Here is a 5,355-nt window from a genome sequence, read left to right as displayed (position 1 = left end):
ACTCCATACATTTTACCTGACACCCAAAAGTACTTAGCAGGACAGGAAAATTGTCCAATTCACACACTTATCAAGACAACACATCATCATCCCTTTTGCCTCTGATCTGGCAGACTCACTAAACACAAGTGCATCTTTTGTAAATGATGTCTGAGTGTTGGGGTGTGCCCCTGGCTATCCAGAAATGAAAAAAATGAATGAACCATAAACAATTAAATGAACATGCACCTGTGGAATGGTTGTTAAGACACGAATAGCTTACAGACGGTAGGCAATTAAGGTCGCAGTCATTAAAACTTAAGACACTAAAGAGGCCTTGCTAGGGCAATAAATTGCAATGTCCGTACTGTGAGACGCCACTACAGGGAGACAGGACGGACAGCTGATCGTCCTCGCAGTGGCCGACCACGTGTAACAACACCTGCACAGGATCGGTACATCCGAACATCACACCTGCGGGACAGGTACAGGATGGCAACAACTCCGAGTTACACCAGGAATACACAATCCCTCCATCAGTGCTCAGAATGTTCGCAATAGGCTGAGAGAGGCAGGTCCTCACCAGACATCACCGGAAACAATGTCGCCTGGGCACACACAAACCCACTGTCGCTGGACCAGACAGAACTGGCAAAAAGTGCTCTTCACTGACGAGTCGCGGTTTTGTCTCACCAGGGGTGATGGTCGGATTCGCGTTTATTGTCGAAGGAATGAATTTTACACCGAGGCCTGTACTCTGGAGCGGGATCAATTTGGAGGTGGAGGGTCCGCCGTGGTGTGTTGCAGCATCATCGGACTGCGCTTGTTGTCATTGCAGGCAATCCCAATGCTGTGCGTTACAGGGAAGACATTCTCCTCCCTCATGTGGTACTCTTCTTGCAGGCACATCCTGACATGACCCTCCGGCAATGACAATGCAACCAGCAATACTGCTCATTCTGTGCATGATTTCCCGCAAGACAGGAATGTCAGTGTTCTGCCATGACCAGCGAAGAGCCCGGATCTCAATCCCATTGAGCACGCCTGGGACCTGTTGGATCGGAGGGTGAGGGCTAGGGCCATTCCCCCCAGAAATGTCCAGGAACTTGCAGGTGCCTTGGTGGAAGAGTGGGTTAACATCTCACAGCAATAAATGGCACATCTGGCGCAGTCCATGAGGAGATGCACTGCAGTATTTAATGCAGCTGGTGGCCACACCAGATACTGACTGTTACTTTTGACCCTCCCCCCTTTGTTCAGGGACACATTATTCCATTTCTGTTAGTCACATGTCTGTGGAACCTGTTCAGTTAATGTCTCAGTTGTTGCATCTTGTTATGTTCATACAAATATTTACACATGTTAAGTTTGCTGAATATAAAACACAGTTGCCAGTGAGAGGGCGTTTATTTTTTTTGATAGTTTAGAAGGAATAAAATTATTAATACTTTTACTTTTGAAAGTTAAGTATATTTAGAACCAAATACTTTAAGACTTTTACTCAAGTAGTATTTTACTGGGTGACTTAATTTTACGTGAGGAACTTTTTATTAAGATATCTATACCTTTACTCAAGTATGACAATTGAGTACTTTTTCCACCACTGAAGAAATCACAACACATGGTATGGGCAGCCATAAACTACAGACAACGAACACAAATCTGGATTTGATAAAATACTATAGGTGAGTAGGGGTGTTCACATAGTCTTCTTGAATGAAAACAAAGGAAAAGTACTCGTTGTCTTTGTATTCACACTGCCCTTGCCTTTGAATGTGCAACTCTTTTTCCAGTTCACTTCACCTATTTTGTGGTCTGAGTCCCCCTTGCATTCACACTTCTTTGTTCAGAAAGGAAACACCATGAGATTATGTTAGGACAGCGCCTAGCCACAGAAAACCATAAAGCCATTTTCCAGCCAAGGAGAGGGCTCATAAAGTCAGAAATAGCGATGAAATTAATCACTAACCTTTGATGATCTTCATCTGGTGGCACTCCCAGGACTCCATGTTAGACAATAAATGTGTTTTGTTCGATAAAGTTGATCTTCATGTCCAAAAATCTCATTTGAAATTGGCGCGTTATGTTCAGTATTGCATTGTCTCAAACAAACACCCGGTGAAATTGCAGAGCCAAATCAAATTACATAAATACTCATCATAAAACACTGATTAACGATACAAGTGTTATACATAGGATAAAAGATACATTTCTTGTTAATCCAGCCACTGTGTCAGATTTCAAAAATGCTTTACGGCGAAAGCAAACCACACTATTATCTGAGGATAGCACCCCATCAAACAAGCACAGAAAATCATATTTCATCCCACCATGCGCAACACAAAACTCAGAAATAAAGATATAATTCATGCCTTACCTTTGAAGATATTCTTTTGTTTGCACTCCAATATGTCCCATAAACATCATAAATGGTCCTTTTGTTAGATTAATTGCGTCGTTATATATCCAAAATGTCCATTTATTTGGAGCATTTGATCCAGAAAAACACCGGTTCCAACTCGCGCAACATGACTACAAAATATATCATGTTACTTGTAATCTTTGTCCAAACATTTCAAACAACTTTCCGAATACCAAAGTATTTTTTTATGAAAATAATCAACCAAATGTAAGGCGTGATGAACAGTGTTCGATACCGGAGGAAAACAACATGAAGCACGTGATCTGGAACGCACATCAAAACATTAGAGAGCCTTAGCCTGGACCCTCGTTTTGGACAGCTGTACTTCTTAATTTCTCTAAAGAAAAACATCAACCAATTTCTAATTTCCACATCCAGTGGAAGCAATAGGAACTGCAACGAAGTCCCACAGAAATCTAGGAAACCCATTGAAAACACTGTCACCTCACAGACATCATTCAAACAGTTTTAGAAACTTTAGTGTTTTCTATCAAAATCTACCAATTATATGCATAGGCAGTTTAATTTGGGAACGCTTTTCATCCGGTCGTGAAAATGCTGCCCCCTATCCCACAGCTGAAGTCGGAGGTCTACATACACCTTAGCCAAATACATTTAAACTTTTTTTCCCAATTCATTAAATCCTAGTAAAAATTATCTGTCTTAGGTCAGTTAGGATCATCACTTTAAATTTAAGAATGTGAAATGTCAGAATAATAGTAGAGAGAATGATTTATTTCAGCTTTAATTTCTTTCATCACATTCCCAGTGGGTCAGAAGTTTACATACACTCAATTAGTATTTGGTAGCATTGCCTTTAAATTGTTTAACTTGGGTTAAACGTTCCGGGTAGCCTTCCACAAGCTTCCCACAATAAGCTGGGTGAATTTTGGCCCATTCCTCCTGACAGAGCTGGTGTAACTGAGCCAGGTTTGTAGGCCTCCTTGCTCGCACACGCTTTTTCAGTTCTGCTCAAAATAAATTCTATAGGATTGAGGTCAGGGCTTTGTGATGGCCACTCCAATACCTTGACTTTGTTATGCTTAAGCCATTTTGCCACAACTTTGGAAGTATGCTTGGGGTCATTGTCCACTTGGAAGACCCATTTGCGACCAAGCTTCAACTTCCTGATGTCTTGAGATGTTGCTTCAATATATCCACATCATTTTCCCACCCCATGATGCCATCTATTTCATTAGATGCACCAGTCCCTCCTGCAGCAAAGCATCCCCACAACATGATGCTGCCACCCCAGTGCTTCACGTTTGGGATGGTGTTCTTCGGCTTGCAAGTCTCCCCCTTTTTCCTCCAAACATAAAATGGTCATTATGGCCAAACAATTCTGTTTTTGTTTCATCAGACCAGAGGACATTTCTCCAAAAAGTGCAACCTTTGTCCCCATGTACAGTGGCAAACCGTAGTCTAGCTTTTTAATGACGTTTTTGGAGCAGTGGCTTCTTCCTTGCTGAGCGGCCTTTCAGGTTATGTCGATATAGGACTCGTTTTACTGTGTACATATACTTTTGTACCGGTTTCCTCCAGCATCTTCACAAGGTCCTTTGCTGTTGTTGTGGGATTGATATGCACTTTTCGCTCCACAGTATGTTCATCTCTAGGAGACAGAACGCGTCTCCTTCCTGAGCGGTATGACGGCTGTGTGGTCCAATGGTGTTTACACTTGCGTACTGTTGTTTGTACAGATGAACGTGGTACCTTCAGGAAATTGCTCCAGAAGATGAACCAGACTTGTGGAGGTCTACAATTTTTTTTCTGGAGGTCATTGCTGATTTTTCCATGATGTCAAGCAAAAAGGCACTGAGTTTGAAGGTAGGCCTTGAAATACATCCACAGGTACACCTCCAATTGACTCAAATGATGTCAATTAGTCTATCAGAAGCTTCTAAAGCCATGACATAATTTTCAGCAATTTTCCATGCTATTTAAAGGCACAGTCAACTTAGTGTATGTAAACGTCTGACCCACTGGAATTGTGATACAGTGAATTATAAATTAAATAATCTGTCGTAAACAATTATTGGCAAAATTACTTTTGTCATGCACAAAGTAGATGTCCTAACTGACCTGCCAAATCTATAGTTTGTTAACAAGAAACTTGTGGAGTGGTTGAAAAACAAGTTTTAATGACTCCAACCTAAGTATGTAAACTTCCGACTTCAAGTATATATAAATATAGCTAATAGATAATTGTCATCTTTTAACTAAATACAATCCAAATCTAAATCAAGTAAATATTATTGGTAACAGAATAAATAGCAGAATACTGCAGATTAAATAATGCTGTACTTGAAAATTTCACTCAAATTTAGGCTACTGCCCCTTTAAAAGCTAGCGTTGATTTTTTGGTTAGTGCTAAGTCTTCACACTATTCAAACCCCCACAATCAAATAAACAGTTTATGAAGCTTCCTTAGCCTATAGATAACACTTTGCAAACAAATCATCTGAACATTGTGTCAGCACCAAACTCCACACATATATTTGGGCATTTCTGTATGTCCTTGACAATTGCTAAAGAATATCCAAAAACAGCACACATTATTTCCACGAACCTACACATTATCTTCTCTCTTTTGTGCCACAAATGTGAGGGGTTATGGCAGGGGAAACTGTGTTGCAGTAGTCTAGTGTGTGGTGCAGGAATAATGACAATAATACTTTGTGAGCTGTGTTCACATTGCCCTAATATAGGGAACCGGACCACGGGACTAAAGCAAACCGAACATAGACCACCTTGAGATGTCTCCATTCGGTTCGCTTCAAATGCTCTTTTGAGTGGTCCAAGTTTCTTTGGACTGTTCACATAGCACAAAAAAAATATGCGAACAGCACTGAGTACAGAAAAATTGTCTGAAAGGGACCAAGTGTGAGAACTTGTACTGCCATTCTTCACTATCACTATCTGGGAAAGTGACCAAATAACAATGGAAACAAAAA

The sequence above is a fragment of the Oncorhynchus gorbuscha genome, linkage group LG18, assembly GCF_021184085.1.
Source record: "Oncorhynchus gorbuscha isolate QuinsamMale2020 ecotype Even-year linkage group LG18, OgorEven_v1.0, whole genome shotgun sequence".
In the NCBI taxonomy this organism is placed as follows: Eukaryota; Metazoa; Chordata; class Actinopteri; order Salmoniformes; family Salmonidae; genus Oncorhynchus; species Oncorhynchus gorbuscha.
This window is presented reverse-complemented; position numbering follows the sequence as displayed.